The sequence below is a fragment of the Ictidomys tridecemlineatus genome, chromosome 9 (genome assembly GCF_052094955.1).
Source record: "Ictidomys tridecemlineatus isolate mIctTri1 chromosome 9, mIctTri1.hap1, whole genome shotgun sequence".
Taxonomy (NCBI): Eukaryota; Metazoa; Chordata; class Mammalia; order Rodentia; family Sciuridae; genus Ictidomys; species Ictidomys tridecemlineatus.
In genome coordinates, this window is record NC_135485.1 from 141,941,623 (window position 1) to 141,960,778 (window position 19,156).

General features: G+C 49.4%; 2 long non-coding RNA genes across 3 annotated transcripts; both read right to left on the bottom strand.

Moving 5' to 3' along the window:
• Positions 1 to 997: 997 nt before the first annotated feature.
• Positions 998 to 18,868, bottom strand: LOC120892603 (uncharacterized). 2 transcript variants are annotated; one of them, XR_013426174.1, is made up of 7 exons: positions 16,092 to 18,868; positions 14,458 to 14,591; positions 8,863 to 8,960; positions 6,422 to 6,621; positions 5,723 to 5,754; positions 4,162 to 4,274; positions 998 to 2,800 (listed from the first exon to the last, which is right to left on the bottom strand). It is a non-coding gene; the product is annotated as an uncharacterized LOC120892603 (long non-coding RNA). The 2 variants fall into 2 exon arrangements; XR_013426175.1 differs by lacking the exon at positions 6,422 to 6,621 and having other exon boundaries at positions 16,092 to 18,862.
• On the bottom strand, positions 9,272 to 14,447 carry LOC144366955 (uncharacterized). The gene is made up of 2 exons (XR_013426176.1): positions 12,912 to 14,447; positions 9,272 to 12,510 (listed from the first exon to the last, which is right to left on the bottom strand). It is a non-coding gene; the product is annotated as an uncharacterized LOC144366955 (long non-coding RNA).
• Positions 18,869 to 19,156: the final 288 nt, after the last annotated feature.

Below are 19,156 nucleotides of genomic sequence, written 5' to 3' on the forward strand. Positions count from 1 at the left end.
AGCTGGGCGAGGATTTCTAAAGACAAGACTTTTACAGACACCAGGGCACCTGAATTCACCTGAGAGGGCGGGGTGAGGGGGAGGGAGAGAGGGAGAGGCAGAAAGAAAGAGAGAGACCGAGAGAAAGAGAGAGAGAGAGTGTAAGTGAGAGCGTAAGTGAGAGCGCTGAGGGGGTTACCATACAGAGAACAACAATGGCATTTAAAACTCCAAACTCCACCAAAGTCCTATGTGACAACCAATTGTGATGCTCAGTGTCTGTTGCCATGCTCCAATAGTTAGATGTGACCCTCCGCTCAATCACAGAACTCTTTCATCCGTGCTGATCAAAGGAGAAAAATAATGGAAAATCTTCTAAGAAGGATTTTTTTTTCTCTCCATCCTGGGCTTCAGGTAGAGTTGGGAACAAGATTCTGGTAGGGAGGAGATCATTCTCAAGCCCCGAGCACACACCCTACCATATTGTGATACACAGCTTCCCAGATCAGGAATCTGATTCCTGATTCCTTTTCCCATCAAGGGAGATGTGGCCAGGGATTTCACTGAATTTCACTTTTACTGAAGACCTCACTTGAGAATTTGGGGATCTTGGATTGCAACACTTTCCAGGACAATCAAGGGCTTCAAAGGATCAGAAATTCAGAGGAAGAGGGAGAATTTGGCGGATGTTCTACATATTAAACTTTTCTTCCCCTGCATGTCAGCCTTTAGCCTCTCCTGGGAGCCTGTGCCGAGGTTCTGTTGGCCACTCCAGCCAAAGCCACCAGACCCCTGACAACAAAGAGAACAAACAGGAGAGGGTTGACTCCTAGGCTCCACACTCAAGAAAAAAGAAAGGAGTAGGAGATATAGGGAAGGAGTTCATTTTTGAGGGAAAAAGGATGAGAGGTGGTTATAAATGTGAGACTGGAAGGAAGTTGTGAAATGAGTCTCAAATGAGCTTAAGATTCATACAATAAACTCTCTTTGGGAGATAGTAACAAGCAGCACATACAAGTTAGTATGTATACATATACCTGTAGGTTCAAGCCTAGGTTTGGGGGTACTCATGAATGGCAGCGGGGAAAAGAAACAGAATGACATAGTTAATATAATTAAAAAGGCAAAAGGAAAATTTCCAAGATGGTCCAGCAACAAAGGGAATATTTTACTCTGGGTTAAGTACTAGCCAAAAGAAAATTAAGTACTAGCCAAAAGAAAATATTAATATCATATGAATTAGATTTATAGACAAAACTCATTATTTCAGGTAAGGTAGCCACTATATGATGGTAAAGGTTAATTCATAAGGAAATTATAGTAATTCTCAACCTGTATGCAATGAATAACACAGTCTCAAAATAAATAAAACAATTAAACAGAACTTCAAGGAACATAAACACTCATCAATCGTAGTGAAATATCTTACACATTTTTTCTCAGTAAATAACAATGTTAATATAAGTAATGTCATAAAACTATCTCAAATGGTTTTTAACTATTGGATTCCAAATTCCTTAACATTGGTCTTTAATACTTTTACCCCACTGATCCTTCTCCTTGAAACACTTGAAAACTCCAACTTGAAGCATGAGTTCTGGTCAAACCAGTTCTCATTCCTATTTCTCTCCCCAGGCCACATCCTCTCACTGAAATACTCTCTCCCTTCTGTAGATTTGTTTTCCCCCTTGGAATCGTGAGGGTGGCTGAGGCAGGACTGTCTGGCGTGGACCCCTGGATCACAAGGATGGAGGTGGGCAGAAAGGCAGCTGGCCGCAGCTCCACAAGAAAGTTGTGTTTGTTTCTAAAGCTCCCTCTGGTCAGGGGCCCTTCCTTCCAAACAGTGTCCGGGGAATCAGCCTGGATCAAGTTTGCAGAGGACAATCTGTGTGCAGTATGAGAGCAAAAAGGACCAGAAGCCGTAGTGTCACCTTTTTCAGGAGGAAGTTGGTCTCTGGGAAGGTACATAGCTGGGCCTGGGTGGAGAAAGCAGGCAGGAGTAGAGCACCAGAGACGTCAAGTCTCTGATAGCAGGGTGACAGAATGAGCTGAAGGTGGAGTGACTGAAGGAGGAGTAGGAGATGGCTGAACACCCAAGGCACCCAGCCAACGGGGGTTGAGCCCCATCAACTTCACTGGGAAATTTTAGGTCTGGTGTTTTGATCCTACCATTTGTGGTGCGTAAGGAGCCGCAGAATGGCTCGGCATCTGGGGATAGACTCTGGATATTCTGCTTTTTCTGCCAAGAAAGCCGTCTCAGTGCGCTGCATGCTGCTATAACAGAATGCCACAAACTGAGTCATTTCTGAGCAATGAAAGTTTAGCTGACTCATGGCCTGGACTCTGGGAAGTCCCAGGTGAGGGCTTTCTTGCTGCATCACATGAGAGCCGAAGAGCACAGGTGTGAGAGGGAGAAGGGTGGAAGTCCCTCTTTCCTCAGGAGCACTCCTGCGTAATGGCCCCCTACCTCCCATGATGGCATTAACACCCTCCCAAAGGCAGAATCCTAATCTAACCACCTCTTAGAGCTGCCTCTTCTCTGCACTGCTGCGCTGGGGCGAAAGTTTTTAGCACATGAATTTGGGGGCACACATTCAAACAATAGCACAAGCTGTTTTAGAGTCTAGGCACACTTGAAGCAGGAAGCCTAAGGAGAGAGGTATTCCGCCTGCCCCGCCTCCTGTGGTCCTGTGAGGCACCTGTCGGTAGGCGTCGAGTATGAAGGGACCAGTCACGATGAAGACGGCACTCTGCCTGCAGCTGCCCTGGGACCAAGGAAAGCAGGTGAATCTGCCTCCTGCACCAGCCTGAGGGCCTGGTCCTGTGCATGGAAAGATAGAAATCATTCAAAGTAAGTGCTGGTTGATAGTTTTAATCACTGCACGATTTAACAGCAAGGAAGCTATGCTTCTTGCCCATACCCCTTGCTGTCTAAGACGAGAAGGATAATGTCCCTCACATGTAAAATCTAACCTTAAACAGAAATTGCAAAGACCCGTGTGATGTCAGAGGAGGCTATCATTCCAAACATCCAATATTCTAAAGTTTGTTTTCCCATCAATCATGAGGATAGTAATATCCAATTCCTTGGAGTCAGAGGCGACGTTAAATGTCAATGAAGTATCAAGTCCCAGGCCAGAGAAGTCAGTTGCCCAAGAGGAGATCCACCCTGGGGACCTGGTCCCAGAATCCATCACGTGATGACGTAGCTGGTCTTCCCTTGGCAACACCGGGGGCGGGGGGCCAGACAGAGAAAGTCACTCAGGGGCAGGGCAGCTTGGGATGGCCGTGGGCACAAGCAGCTAGAAGGCTGTGGGAAAGGTCTTCAGCTTTCTCAGGGGACTTCTAACACCGAGAGTCGATGGGTTTCGGAGCGCGGTGAGAGCTCTGCCCAACGGCAAACCCAAGAGCAAGCGGAGGTGTGACATCCCCGAGGGGAACTGCAGTGGCCGAGCGTGTTCCCACACCAGACCCACCCCGGGGGGGGGGGGGGCTCCTGCCACTGAGGAAACGGGAGGGGGCCCAACAGCGAGGACAAGGGCCTGCACCTGAGAAAGGGACTGGGCACCAGCTCTGCGTCATAAAGGTCCACCAGCTCCCAAAAGTCCCTGCCTGCTCCTGCCGGAGGCGCGGCTAACCTGAGGTGCCGGGTCCAGGACAGGCCTTGACATCTGCTCTGTGAAGGGTCACGCCTTTCCGCAGAAAACCAGCTAACACAGAACCCTAACCCCCGCTCCCCTCTACCCTGATGGCGTTCCCTGGGACTGAATATCTGTCACCTTCCTCCAGGCTCCAGTCTCCAGCAAGGAGACCTAACCTATGAACAGTCAGATTTGCAGAGAAGACAAGGGGAGAGGGGTGCTGTGCCACAGGCTTCCTTCATAGCAAACCCCTGGGTGAAACGGAGCCCCTCCGCTGCGGGGAGGGCAGGGGCTGTGGGTAATGTGCTCTTGCCAGGTCCTGGGGTCAGAGACAAGTTTCCTCCTCTGTTAGGAGCGCACCTTCCCCAGGCTCCCCTCCCTGCCTGCCCAGCGCTGTCCCTGTGCAGGAAGGGCGACTGTGGGTGGCCCTCGAGACTTAAGCCCTCCATCCTCACCCCCACGTAAAAACCCTTCCCTTCTCCCGCCACCAGCCTCATCAGTGTCACCAGAGCAAGATCTTCCCAGGATTCTGGGAGCTCACCTCTTCCCGATGGAGTCCACGGCTCAAGGGAAGAATGTTCTTGTATTATTCCCCCTCGATAGCCGAGTGACCGCAGTATTCTGGAGCTTTAGTTTTCCCGGGACACTCTCCAGCTGATCAAAAGCCAGAGGTAAGTTAAACGTTGGTAGAGCATCCACCACCGTCACCACCCCCCGCACCCCCCAACCCCCATCACGTCACGTAGCAGGTGCTTAATGAACTGGAAACGCAGGGATCGATGGTCTTGTAGCTTCCTCGTCCCCCTCCCCCTCACCACTAGCTCAGGGGCCAGAATTCCCAGCCCCCTCAACAGGGATCATCACTCTCTTTTCCTGAACTCCGTCTGGAGCCAGACTCGACTTCCATAGAACAATGGTACATCTGCATGTCATTATACAGTCCAGCCCCTGGCCCCCGCCAGGCGGAGCAGCGTGCCAGACCCAAATGACTTTCAGGGGAAAAGGACTCTGTCAAAAACTCCTTTGTACATTTAAAATGGAATTTGATTTCTGAAACCTGCAGTGTACAGGTCACTTTCAGGAACGAGTCTGTGGAATTTGAGAAGTGAGGTTCATGGGTTTACAAAGAAGTTCTCCACGGTGTCTGTCCCCATGTGGAGGAATGGGGAGAGAAGCAAAGGTGACTCAGATTAACTGTCTCTTGTGCAAGGGACGGGGCTAAGCATTCCCCAGCCATTATGTGATTTAATTTTTATAGCCATCCCCATAAAATGAGTTTTGTTATCTTTGGTTTACTATGAGAAAACTGAGCCTCCAAGAGGTCCAGCCACTTGCCTAGGGAATCAAAGCTGGTAAGGGGCAGAGCCAGACACACACCCAGGTCTGTCTCGCTAGTTAAGGTGGAAAATGCTTTATGAAGCATGTTCTTCAGTTGGCTTAAATACCATTCCTGGTGCTTTGGATCACTGGAGGCCAAAGCCCCCCTGTGGGCGGGAGTGAGAGAGCTAAGACACCCTTCATCACACAGCGGCTACTACAGGTACCCTGCTCTCGGGTTGCAGGAAGTCTGAAGGGCCAGTCTTTCCCGTCAAGGTTTAGGAAAGCCCCGCTCACCCCACAGGGAGTCTTTTGATTCTGCATTCACTGTCCTACAGAAGGCACTGAACCTACTGACTACCAATTCACCCTCTGTCCTGGAGTTGTGTGCCTGGAGGATGATATGGAAAGAAGATGGCCCCTTCCGCTCAGAGGCGGACAGGCGACAGGTCTGATGGATGGGACCCGGGACTCCAGCTTTGAGCAGGCACTGTGACATGCTGGGAGCTCAAATTCCACACTCTAGAGCCCAGAAAATCATAGTGACCAGGCCTCTCTTCAAGGAGTCTGTGTGGTGGAAGGGATGCTTTAATGAGTTGCTTGGTGTAAGAGGACCATCGAGGCGTGTGACAAGTCACCGTTGAGAGGCCCGGAGGTGATCCACGGAGGTGAGCTTGGGAGGCCCCTTGTTTTGTGGGTGAGGACACACATTTGGCTCCAGAGCTGGATTTCCCAGGACAGGCTGAGCCCAGACACCCTGTGTCCACTCACTCACTCATTCTCACCTGTGTTCCGAGGGGTTGCTGTGTGCCGTGTCCTGTTTGAGATGCAGGGAATAAATCAGAGAACAAAATGAGAAACAAAAAGACCTCAGCCATTATTTTTTCCTTTAATTTTGTTGTTGCTGTTGTTCTAGTTTTATTGAAGTCTCAGTCCTTCTGCCAAATGAGCTCACAAAGCACACGCAGAAATGACCTACCTTGAGAAAAAGAGAAATAAGGACACAAAAACCTGGAAGATTGGCACCTCCAAATAGTTAAGATAGTAAAATCACCTGGAATAGGCTAAAAAATAGGGTGCTAAAAAGATTGAATCGAAACCATTTAAGAAAAAAAAAGAACTGAATATCATGGGGGAAATTTTAGAATATCCATTTAAGGCTGGGAGTGTATCCCGATGGTTACAGCACTTGCCTATCAAGCATGAGACCCTGGGTGTGACCCTCAGCACCACAAAAAGAAAACGATCAGTCTGTTGTGCCAAATCGCTAACCTATCACGAATACCGAAGTACTGAACTGCCTTAAATGCCTACGCGTCTGAGTCTGTTCCCTCTAATAATTCTATGATTCCTTTCACATTAGAAAACAAGTATTCACCAACACCAAGGGCAGACTTTTGAAAAATATTTCATTAATATTTTACAAAATTCTTGATCCTTAATCGACTGGGGACACTAAGAAACAAGGACATCAATTAAGTCACCCAAACCGTCCGTCAGAATGAAGGCTCAGCTGCGTAACAAGGCATCTCCAAAACGCAGATGTTTAAAGAAGTCCTCTCCCAGTGACAGTCAGCACGTCTCTCTGGTCACTCTGCTTGCCCAGGCCACTTAAGGCCCCAGGTTCCTTCATCTTCTTCTCTTGCCATCCCTTGGTCTTTCTACTTAAGCTGCCTGGTCCAACCTGGGTCACAAAAGAGCCTTGTTTCACGTAGGGTCAGAGCCCAGAGGGAATGGGACACAATCCTGTCGTTTCGAGGCCCAGCTCTAGAAATGGCCCACGTGGCTGCCACTATCATCCCTTGGCCCGACCTCAGGGACATGCCCTCATCAACTGCAGGGTACCTGGAAAGTGACAGTTTCTAGCTGAGTCATCATACCTCCAGCTATAATTCCATTGCTCTGAAAGAAGGGGGACATGTTGGGGCGTCATGTAGCCAGGCATCATAGCCATAATTATAGCAAAGATTGGAAAGGGAATAGGTGGCTACGTTGTTTTGTTTTTTCATATTTTTCTTCAGCCCATCTGTCAATCACAACTATCTGTCAAGGTCCCGCTATCAGCTCACCATTGTGAGTAGAGGAAACAAAAACCAAAAAAATGAGAGCTCAACCTAAATGGATAAGACGATTCGTATAATAATTGGAATATAATTTTTAAAAAGGTGCAGTGAAGCCAAGCGCAGCAACACGCACCTGGATCCAGGCAACGCAGAAGGCTGAAGCAGAAAATGGAGGCCAGCCTCAGCAACTTAGTGAAACTCTGTCTCAGAATGAAAAATAAAAAGGTCTGGGATGTGGCTCATTGGTGACGAGCCCCTGGGCTCAATCCCAGCACCAAAAAGAAAGAAAATAAAAACCAAACAAATCACAACAATGCGATTAAGTGCGCGATTATGAAGACTCATTTCCAACCCCAGGCCTGTGTTTCCTTCTATGTCTTTCCAACACGACGCCTCCACATTGGACACATCTAACTTATACTTTTCTTAAAACTTGTTCCATGTGGCACCCCTGCATTCACTCCTGCCAGAGACCTGAATGTCCTCACTGACCCCTGTCCCCTTCCTGGCCCCTGTACTCAGACGGCCATCAACTCTGTGGTTCTGCTAGGAACAGCCGCTCCTCTGCCTTCATGCCTCTCTCCAGCTCAAGGGCTCATCATGGTTTTTGCAAGTGTTCTTACACAGATCTTTCCTTTTTCTTGTTTTAAAATTCACTTAATTTTTCAAATACATGGCTTTGGAATGCATTACAATACTTATTACACATATAGAGCACAATTTTTCATATCTTTGTATATAAAGTATGTTGACACCAATTCATGTCTTCATACATGTACTTTGGATAATGATGTCCATCGAATCATACCACTGTTGCTAACCACCTGCCCTCTCCCTTCCCCTTCCACTCCTCTGCCCTATCTAAAGTTCCTCTATTCCTCCCATGCTCCCCATCCCTACCCCACTATGAGTCAGACTCTTTATATCAGAGAAAACATTAAGCATTTGTTTTTTGGGGATTGGCTAATTTCACTTAGCATTATCTTCTCCAACTCCATCCATTTACCTGCAAATGCCATGATTTTATTCTCTTTTATTGCTGAGTAATATTCCATTGTGTAGATATACCACATTTATTTTAATCATTCATCTATTGAAGGGCATCTAGTTTGGCTCCACAGTTTAGCTGCTGTGAATTGAGCTGCTATAAACATTGATGTGGCTGTGTCCCTGTAGTATGTTGTTTTTAAGTCCTTTGGGTATAGATCAAGGAGAGGAATCGCTGGGTCAAAAGAGTTTCATTCTCTGATTATCCTCCATATTGCTTCCTCAGGGATCTTTCTAAACACAGATTTATCTGTCTACTCATCTACTTTGTATCAGGTGCTGTCCTAGGGATTTAGCAGTGAACAAAACAGAAAAAAAAAAATGCCCTCATGGTGTGTGCACTTTATAGTTGAAGACCAAAGATGAGCGATACACGAAATAAGTGGGTGTGTCAGGAATCGTGTTGGGTGATTAACACCAAGGAGAAAAGCAAACAGAGGGACTCCAGCCTCTCCATCCAGCAGAATGTGCATCAAGTGTGCAGCCATGAAGTTCTGGACAAGAGAATGCCAAGAAGAGGGACGGCTGGATTGTAAAGATGTACAGTGGAGACTCTCGGCATGTCCAGGAGCAGAAAGGCCCGCAAGGCTGGGGAAAAGGAGGGAGACAGGTCAGGATGGAATCCGAGAGGGTGGTAGGGACTTTGGATGTTCCCTTTGAACCACATGAGAAGCCAGTGGAGAGTGACATGGAGTGTCAGAGTGGTGACATGATTGGACTTAAGTCTGTAAAGGCACCCTCTGCTGTTTTGGGAGTGGGCTGAGGGAGAGGCTGGAGGGAGGTGGAAGAAGGCAGATCAGTCAGGAGGTTCTCACCACATCCCAGGCGAGGCCGACGGGGGTTTCTCTGAAGTCATAATGGCGGTGTCTCTAGCTACATCTGGAAAGAGCCAATAGGACTTGATGTGAGATACCTGAGCAAGAGAGAAGTCAAGGGTAACATCACATCATGGCACTCTGAGCTCAGAAATGGAAAGATGGAGATGCCCTTAACTGAGACCGGAGACTGAGGGCGGGCCTGGGTAGACCAGGAGCTTGGTTTTAGAATAATGAGCTGAGGTGTCTCTCTGACCTCTAAGTGAGAATGGCAAGTGAGCAGGTGGTCGGATGAGCCTGGGGTTCGGGCTGGAGAGACGATCATCACCCAGAGGCTGCACAAGTGCCGTCTCCATTCCAGGCATTCTGCAAGTGTAACTCACTTAATCCTCGGAACGACACCACAAGCTAGTAGGAAGTATTGTCTTTTATTTCCCAGAGTGGGAAACTGAGGCACACAGAGCTTAAGTAACTTGCCTGAGGCCACAAAGGTAGTCTGTGGAAGTCACAATTTGAGTCTGGTCATGAAGACACCAGAAGTCATGCTTTGGGCCACTATGCTATTACATGCAATAACTTAGGAGTCTTCAGCATGTGAGCAGCATGTAGTTTTGAGTCCAGTTGAGATCACCAAGAGACAATAATAAAGAAAAGAAAGGGCTGAGGAATTTGCTTAAAAAGAATATGGTTTGGTTGGGACTGAAGATGTAGCTCAGTGGTAGAGAACTTGCCTATCATGCGTGAGGCCCTGGGCTCATTACCCAGCACCAAAAAAAAATGGTTGGCTTGGGACTGGAGGTGGAGCTCAGTGGTAAGAGCTTGTCCAGCGTGCATAAGGCCTTGGGTTTGATCCCAGTACTGCAAAATAATAATCGTAACATGGACGGATGGAAGGAAACAAGCAGGGACTTAGAGGAAATAAACTTGGCTCTGAGAAGACCAAGACTCGAGCAGGGTATTGGACACATAGAGTCTGTGTATGCTGATTTTTTGCATAATGAAAATTCATCACCAAAGGACATCACCAAAAAGTGACCATGAAGCCTGAAGAAAGCCAGGAGCATGGTACTCTGGCCGTCACGTGCTCTGATTGCTGCGTAACAAACCCCAACACTTCACGATGTTAAAAAACAACAATCATAAACAGTGTGGGGGTTCCTCATAAAGCTAAGCATAGAACTAGCATGCTCCTCAGCAATCCCAGTTCTGGGCATAATCCAGAGAAATTAAAATCTGTCTGTCGAAGCTGTATGTGCACTTCCACGTTCATGGCAATGTCCTTCACGAGAGCCAAGACAAGCCACCAACCTGAGCATCCATCAGCAGAGGAGTGAACAAAGAGGATATGATCCTATCCGTGACGGAATAGGATTCAGCCTCAATGACATTCTGACATTTGAAATAATCTGGATGAACGTGGAAGGCACATTAGGCCAAGTGAAATAAATCAGGTATGGAAAAACTGATCCTGCATTTCACTTACACCTGGAATCCAAAAAAAAGTTGAACTCCTAGCATTAGAGAGTAGAACGGCAATTAACAGAGGCCAGGTGGGCTGATATTGGTCAAAGGGTACGATTTCAATCAGGAGGAACACATCCTGAGACCTGCTGTGCAGATAGTGACAGGAGCTGGTAACAACACATTGCATACTTGAAAATTGCAAAGGGAGATTTTAAATAGTGACCCACAAAAAATTGGTACGAATCCGAGGTGATGGCTATGTTGATCTGCTTGATTTAATCAGTGCATAAGGTATGCACGTGTCGGAATATCACATTATAAGGAGCATCATAGTTGTCATTTGTCAACTAATATTTTTTAAAACACAGTTGTTTATCTTACTCAGAAATCTTTGATCTGGGCAGGGCTCCAAGGGGCACCTCTGGGCCTGAGGACCTGTGCGGAGGGTGGTGGCTCACTTGCAGGGCTGGCAGGTGGCTCACCTCGGCTGGTTGCTCCAGCAGTCCCATCTTTAGTCCCACCTTTATTGTTGGTCAGTCCCCAGATTAACTGAAGATAAGAAATGCAGATGAGAATGATCTGGAGTCTCCCGTGTGCTCACTCTCCACCGCCAACGACCCTTCAGAGAACCTGGAGAAAGCTCCTGATGCTCGGACGGCTTCCTTGGCACCGAAGACCAGAAGTGAGGAGATTAGACGCAGGTCTCTGTGAGTGTCAGGGGAGCCCATGAACTTTACAGTAAGAGACATCAGCATTTTATGGATACCGTTTAGAAACAGCTCCTTCTAGGAACTCCCCCCTGTAAAATATTTTAAATAGCTGCCAGAAGATGGGGAGGAGGGTGAAAAGGTACGGATTCTTATGTGTCTGACAAAGACTAAATGCACAGCAGAAGCCATCTCCCCCTCCTCTTCTTATTCATGATTGGAAATTGTTCTGCTGCAGTGTTTCTAGAAGGCGGTCACCCAGTGTTCTCCGCTGCTGGCCGCTGCTGAAGCTGCTGGAGTCCACTGAGAGTTTCTGACAGCAAGACCTGATTCCCCCATGCCTCGACTTCAAGTCAGGAAGAGGCCGAGGCGTCAGGGCTCTGCCTCCCCCTCGCCACCTGGCAAGTACCGCTGGGGCCGGGCAAGCTGTTCTGAACTCCCCCACGACGGGAGATGAGTGTGGTCATCCCACATGCCACCAAGCCGCACCGCCGGGCCCACTGGGCTCTGGCAGAGGAGCCGAGGAGGAGGCAACCGCAAACACACTTGAGGAGACACACAGGCCGACTTCACTTCCCCTCCCCAGCGCCACCCGCTGCGACTCAGCCCGTGTTTGGTCAGGGAGCCATATTTTTGCAAGTTGTATCTTGGCTCGTGTTTTATTATTTGAGGGCAGATTTGAACAGACCACTTGTCTCTGTGTGAAAGCTCTTGGGTGTCGTCTTGAACAGGACGAACCATCGCTGACAGCCATCGGACAAGAGTCAAAGTGTTTCTCACCCTCTCACAGGTCGAAGCGGCTCTCAGGACCAGGCCTCCGCCCATCTACCCTCTAACCACAGAGAAGGGGACTGCCGGAGCTGAGACCGACCTCTCCAGACACACCTCCAGTAACCGCGTCCTCCAACGAGGCCCATCCATACACACTATGAACCCATCACATAAGTGGATTAATCCACTCATGAGGTTTGAGCCCTCACGATCTAATACTCCTTAAAAGGCCCCTCTGGACACTGCTGCACTGGGGACCAAGCCTTCAAGTACATGAGCCTTTGGGGGACACTCCAGGGCCCCACCATGACAGCTCTCCCCGCCCGGCCCTGGTTTCTAGGAGATCCCCGTCTCCTGGTTTTCCAGCTTCTCATCTTCAGCTTCTCATCTTCAGCTTCTCACACCTCCTTGTCCTCCGGCCACTTCTCTCTTCCTTCCTCATGCTCCGTGGCCTCATTCTTGCTGATGGCCTTGACAGTCCCTCTGCCCCCTCTCTGTCCCCGTGGGCGTGGTAGGCAGAGTAATTAGAGTCACAGTGACTGTGGTGCAGCCTGGGCAGTTAAGGACAACGTGGTTTTAACCCTGATTATGGCAGAAGCCTTCTAGAACTTTCCTGATCCCTGACCTTCCCCCTTCTCGTAATCCTTCCAAGTAGGAATTCAGTCAGGCCACTCCCTGCTCTCCAGCTTCCAATGGCTCCAGTGGCCTGGGGATAAAATCGGAATTCATGGTTTAAAAGGCCTGACACCACCTGGCCCTTTCTACCTCCGCCCTTCCGGGTCCCCTCTGGCGTCAGTATCCCAGGTGACATGTGTTTGACATGTCTGCCGTGCAGTTTCTCATCGGTGTCTGACTCGCCCTTCTCTTGCCTCTTCTGAACCCGACTCCCTGTATCCTGCCAGATCATCTGACATTGCCCCTCCAGGAACATAAACCCCGTTGTCCAGGGGTGTGCCCCTGTGTGCTTCCTCGATCACAGCACAGTCCGATAATGAGTAGGACCGTCGGGCCATTTTCTAATGTCTGCGTCCCTCTCGCCTGTGTGCCTGTTGAGATAGGTGTTGATGGAAAGAGTGGACCACAGCTCAACCATGAATTGATACCTACGGGTTTCTTTTTCCAGTTCCAGCTTGCTTCACCCCTGAGGTTGCTCGTGGTCTATCGAGGGAGACAGAAATGTAAGTAGACAATTCTCCAGGGGAGCCCTGGATCCCCTAGGCTCATCCAGGAACCCCACATTAGCAACCAATGACACCATGAAGAAACGGACACACAGACAGCGAAGATGAGGGAGTAGCGTTCCTGATAACATAGACTATCAGAGACTTGTCAAGATATGTGCTTCATAAACCAGGTCACCGAGGGAGGGCCACACCTGCCTTGGGCTGACAGTGACACGTGACACTGCACCTCTGGATAAAGTTCACCCGACCGGCTTTGAATCCACTTCATCAAGAGCATGTGAGGTGCTTGACACAGTCAGGGTGATCCTTTGGTGTCCTCTGCTCTACCAAATGCAGAATCTTTATTGTAAAATGAAATACCAAGTTGAGTGTGGTGGTGCACAGCAGCACCTCAGGAGGCTGAGGCAGGAGGACGGCAAGTTCAAGGTCAGCCTGGGCAACTTAATGAGACCCTGTCTCAAAGGAGAGAAAGGAAGGAAGGAAGGAAGGAGGGAAGGAAGGAAGGAAGGAAGGAAAGTCCGTCCAGCCAGGGATGTAGCTCAGTGTACTGTACTTTTCTAGCATGTGTGAGCCTCTGGGTTCCATTCCCAGTACCAAAAAGAAAAAAAGAAAAAAAAAATTAAATCTAGCTTCCCATTCTTCTGGACCTGTTCACTAAACCTCAGAGTCTCTCCTCCTGGGTCCTGTGTGGTCCACCGTCTTCCATAGACAGCTCCCAGCTGGCTCTCTCACCTCCCTTAGAGGCCCTTCACCTTCCCTCCGCCCGTATTCAGCAACAACTGCACAGGCCAGCTCCCGACGCGGCCCACGCACCACATCTTTCATCACACGCCTGATTTGCCATCACCCCCGCCTCTAACCGCCCCCTGGCCCCTAGGATTGGGCAACGTTCTCCTCCTTCTGCTTCAGCAGCTCCTGATCTGGCCTCCCCACCCCACGGCCTCACCCACACTCAACCTCTAGTTCACCCTGCAAAGGAATCGCCAGAATGCACGTTGACCTCACACCGTGACCTCTGTGGGTCGGCTTTCTGCACCCCATTTCTCTTTGCAGCTGCTGGGGCTGCTGTGTGAGCAACTGACTTGGCTGTTCAGAGCCGAAGTCTTGAGCTCTTGTGAGCAGCAGGGCTCCTTATTCAGATGACACCCTAGTTAGTGCCCGCAGATAACACACAGGACTCTGACTCGCGCTGCCTGACAAGGGTGTGAGGTCCACGCTCCCTTCACCTCTCCTTCCCATGGCCCTCAGGGATTCTGCAGAGCCCTGCAGTTGAAGACCACTGAGTGACAGCACATTCTACTAAAGCCCAAGGGGCAGGCTCCACGCCACTGAGCCAGGTTTTACCATAGGCCTTGCAATATCCCAGGAATCCGTGTGACTTGAGGGGTATGTGGACGGAGCCCGGAGAAAGACCACCTGGTCAGAGCCCACTCACCCATTCACCAGCTGAGGCTCACTGGGCAACTTACCTCACTTCTCTGTGCCTGAGAGTGATCCTAATGGCTCCTCCCCCTTTGTGAAGATGGAGGGGAGGGCTTGGTGGAATGCTGCTGACCCAGCGGCTGGTAGATAAATGTCTGCCAATATTAACTTCCAAGAGAACCTGGGGACAAAGGTAAGTGACTCAGCCCAGCCTCCTAGGAACACGGAACACATCCCGTGGTCAGCAAAGTCCTCCTTGAACCTGAAGCACACAGACAGTCCCCTCGCAAACTGCTAGCTATGTTTGCAGACGTGACAGCCCCGTGCTGGGTTCATCCAGCGGTGTGACTGGCTCCACAAAGGAGTGTACTTCCTGAGGTTTGCTACAGATTTAGGTCAAGTGAAAGATGATACACAGTGGGAACGGACTGGAGCGTCTGATTAGTCTTGTAAATCTGAGGTTAATTGGAAGTTGAGCATTGCAATTCTAGGAAATAGGTTACTAGGCATGTTTGTATATTTCTGAATCTGTCCCCTGTTTATAGCTACAAACATATGCCATTAATTTACGATTTTCTTTCTACAAGCTTCATCAGGGTAAACACAAAGAGATTAGTCATTAAACCCAGAAGGAATCTGAGAGCAGGACATAAAATTTGAAGAAGGTTATATACTGGGGGGGAGGGGGGGAATGATGTAAGAAGTAAAAGCAACAGAAAATTAGCTGCTAAATCTTGGGATAATGCATTTTTACAGGTTGTTCTTAACAGTACTTGCCATATTGCACTTTAATCTGTGATCCTCCAAGCTAAACTAAGCGGGTCCCCAGGGAGCGGGGGAAAGGCCTTTCTGGGAGTGTAAGTAGGTCTTTCCAACAGCAAAACAAAGCCAAGTCTTTCTTGCCTGAGTTTGTATTATCTTTATCACCTTTTGCGCCCCAACCCTACAGGGGGTGTAGACTGCAGATGCTGATTCTGGTGCCTGTCTATTTGCCCCGACCAAAATGTGGAATGAGATTGGAACTCTGATTCTTTGGGCTCAGTCCCAGCCACTCTTGCTAGCCAGTGAAGAAGTTTAGAAAGAGCGACTTCCTCCTCATGTCCCTGGGTCGAGGGGAGGAACTGGTGCTCACAGTCACAATCTCTCGTCCTCTAGGCCAGAATCCAAGAAACCCTGCAATCTAGAGCTTCTCATATATCTGGCACAAAAACGCCTTTGGTTGCAAAACTGGGCCTTTCTGACGTGAAGCTCTGCACGGTCTCGGTCGACCTGGGTCGGGGCGGCGACGTGTGCACTTTGTGGTAGAAATGTGAATCATGGGGTGCCGAGCCAGACTCCACGAGAAACGTCGCAAGTGCAATATGAACCAGTTGATCTTTTAAAATCTGATGCCCCCACCTGGCTGGCCCCAGGGGCTCAGGGAGAGGGGGGTGGGCGCTGTCCTCAGGGCTCTGAGGTGAGAAGAGGTCTGCACAGGAAGGACACCACTGGGCTCGTGAAGAAAGCAGACTGCACATCTAGAAGGTGGCGCCATCCGATGGAGGGGAGCCCGGGGGCTGTCAGGGTTGTCAATCCCGCGTGACCGACCGCCCGCCCATCGCCGTCCGCCCAGCACAGAACAGAGGATCTCGCCCGGCTGCCCTCCGGGAGCCCTCCCTCAGCCCCACCCAGGCCGCCTCACCAGGATCGCGCTTCATCTTCACTCCTTCACCATCTCTCTAAACAATTCCTCTTCTACTTCCTCACATTCCACACCTAAAGTTCATGGGTAGTGATGTTACGTCTAAGGTTCCCGAAAAGAGTCAGCTTCTTCCTGATTCTGCTCTTTGTTCTGGATTCAGGTTCCCCGGGTTCAAACCACGCTCCACCACTTCCTGGCTGTGTGCCCAGAGATGATCATTTCACCTTCTGGTGCCTCCGTTTCCTCGTCCATAAAATAACCACCCCACAGTTATGAGAGGGTCCAGTGAGCCAATATTATGGGAATTACTTAGAACGGCACCAGGGCAATCACGGGTGCCCCTCAAACATAAGACATTGTCTCTGCATCTCCACGACTGTCTTCTAGATGAGCTCCACACGCTAGGAAGTGTTTTCCTTATAGAAATATAAATTTCCATATAAAAAAACTAAGAAAAAAATACAATGAAAAGAGGGTAATGAAACATTTGATATATAAACTCCAAAACAAAACCGTCAGACAGGAACACGTCTTTGAGACGGCCCTTGGTATGAGATGCTCATTTTTATTTTCAGATCACCTATGAACACTAACGTAAATCACATGGTCCCGCTTCTTCACTAATTTAAGTCTGCATTAAATTGTAGTCAATCACTTAAGGATTACAATGACAAAAGACATTTTCCCAAAGACGATCCTTCCCTGAAATCCCACACACTGCTCCATCATATTTACTGTACAAGACAAGGTCCCCACAACCTTCCCAAGCCCTCAAGCGCCACACCTGTCCGAACCGGCTTGGCTGGTTATTTCCACCAGTATCTTCCTAGCCTTCGGGGCCTGTCAGTGCCTAGACCTGATCCCATGGTCGTCCTGGGGGAACTAAGATCCCTAGACACTCACCCACTTTCTCACCTCCTACTCTGACAGTGGAATTAACATTGGGGCTGATTTGATTTGTCCCCCCCCCCATCCCGGGTCCTAAGTGGATCAACCTGTGTCTGTCTCAGTCTTCTTTTCCTCCACCCTACTTTAGTCTCAAAAAAAAAAAAAAAAAAAAAAAGAAGCTATTCAGCAAAAAAAGAAGGTCCAACTTAAAAAAAAAATCCCACTTAAATGTGGGTTTAAAGTCAAAGAGACTTGAGATTGAAAAACTGCCAGTTCTTACTGCTCCCTTACTCACAGGAGGGTTTACAGCTCCTGAAATCCTGCCAGGGCTCTGAAAATGAAAGCTTGCAGTTAGAAAATGATGGCTCACGACAGCAAGGATCAGTCATGTGACGGGCAGAGCGGTTTCCGTCAGCGCGTCCTGCACCAGACAGCTCGGAAACGGAGGTTCATCAGTCAGACAGCGTCCACGGAGGCCGAGGGCAGCAGAATCCAGCTGCGGCAATTAATCATTTAATTGCTTTCTGATTCACTTTAAATGTCTTTTAAAAAGATATTAAAGGAAAACATTATTGAAAGGACATTTTAGGCTATTTAATAAAGATCCAATAGACCCTTTGTGAACCAGAAAAATAAATGGATCTCTAGCCCAATCCTATTCGATGTTTTCTTGGGCAACACTTACTTATTCAGAGAAAGAGTGGCAGTCTCTGCTCCTGGCAGGAGAAATAGCGCATAAAATAGTGCTTAGGAAAGAAAGCATGCGTGCGATTAAAAATAGGGGTTTTGTCTGTCTGTCTAGGTCTGGGGCTCAAGAGTAGGGTGTTGGGGGGGTTGGGGGAGTGGCAGGGAAAGCAAAGTGGCCTTGAAGGTCGAGAGAGAGCTGTCTGCCTTGGGTTGTGACTAGCCTGTCACCTCGTTATCTGCTGTGACCTTGGGCACATTATGTACCTTTGGGGGCCTTCCAAGCTGCACAATGGAAGTAATAATACCATTTCCAGTGTTACTGCAAACATTAGAAAGAGCCTATGAAACGAGCAACCCCGGAGCCTGGCACAGAAAAGGCAGCTGTTACTACCCCTGTGCCCTGGAGAGAGGTCCACAGGGAGGAGAAGGGCAGAGGGAGACCGGAGGGGTCCAGGCGAGATGTGGGGGCCCTGCACTGGGCAGAGCACAGCACGGAGAGCAGCAAAGAGAAGCCTGATGGAATGCCAAGGACGCTCGGCTGATCCAAGAAACCGAGGCTCAGAAAGATGATCTGGCCCAAGGCAAGGGAGGAGGCGAAGCCCAGAGAGTCCAAGAAACGGTCGAAATGGGTATGGCTCAAGACGCAGAGCCCAGACCTCCACGGGGAGCCAAGGCCAGAGAACACCACGCTGAGCGTGGACCTCTGGGAGGGTCGCAGAATGGCCCAGTCCGTGTTTTGTTGTGCAGTGACACGTCTCGATTGCAGTAAGAAGAGCTGAGACAACTTCCCTGGACAACTTTCCAATCCACAGCCCAGGTGACAGGGGTTGCCACACCGCCCAGCCCGGACACCAGGCAGTGTCCTCCTCCAAGTTCACCTGTTCACATCCCTGGACGCTGGCCACCAACCTCAGTCCTTGCTCACCCACGGTCTTCTCAGCACAGGCACCTGCTGATGCTGTCCTCAGGCCGCTTCGGCCCTGCCCACAAGACTCTGTTTGCAGATAACAAGTAGAGAACTACCTGGTGCTTCCAAACAGCAGGGCAGCAGCCAGTAACTCAACACCTCTGACGTTTTCATTAGGTGCTGTCTTAGAGGATTCCTTGGCAAGCAGCCTTAATAATCCTGCACCGATCTGCTCCAAGGGGATTAATGTCACCTAGGCACCGGGGCCTCCTCCCCTCACCCAGCATCCATGTCTCCATCGTCATCTGGGTGGGTTTCAGCTGGGTCAGCTCCACGTAATTCACAAAGGAGTCAACCTGCAGATCCATCCCGCCTCCGCGTGCCCGCCGCGTGCACAGGGGAGACTTCAGAGCGTATATAAATGGACTTTAATATTGCAGCCTACCTTTTGGGACGTATGTCTAATTTGCTAGAACATGCAGAAGAGCTGACGAGCCACTTTGCACCTTCCTGGAGGCCCCTGCTCTACGAAGCACAGCAGCACGCTCTCTTTCTCTCTCTCCCCCTCCTGCACTCCCCACGG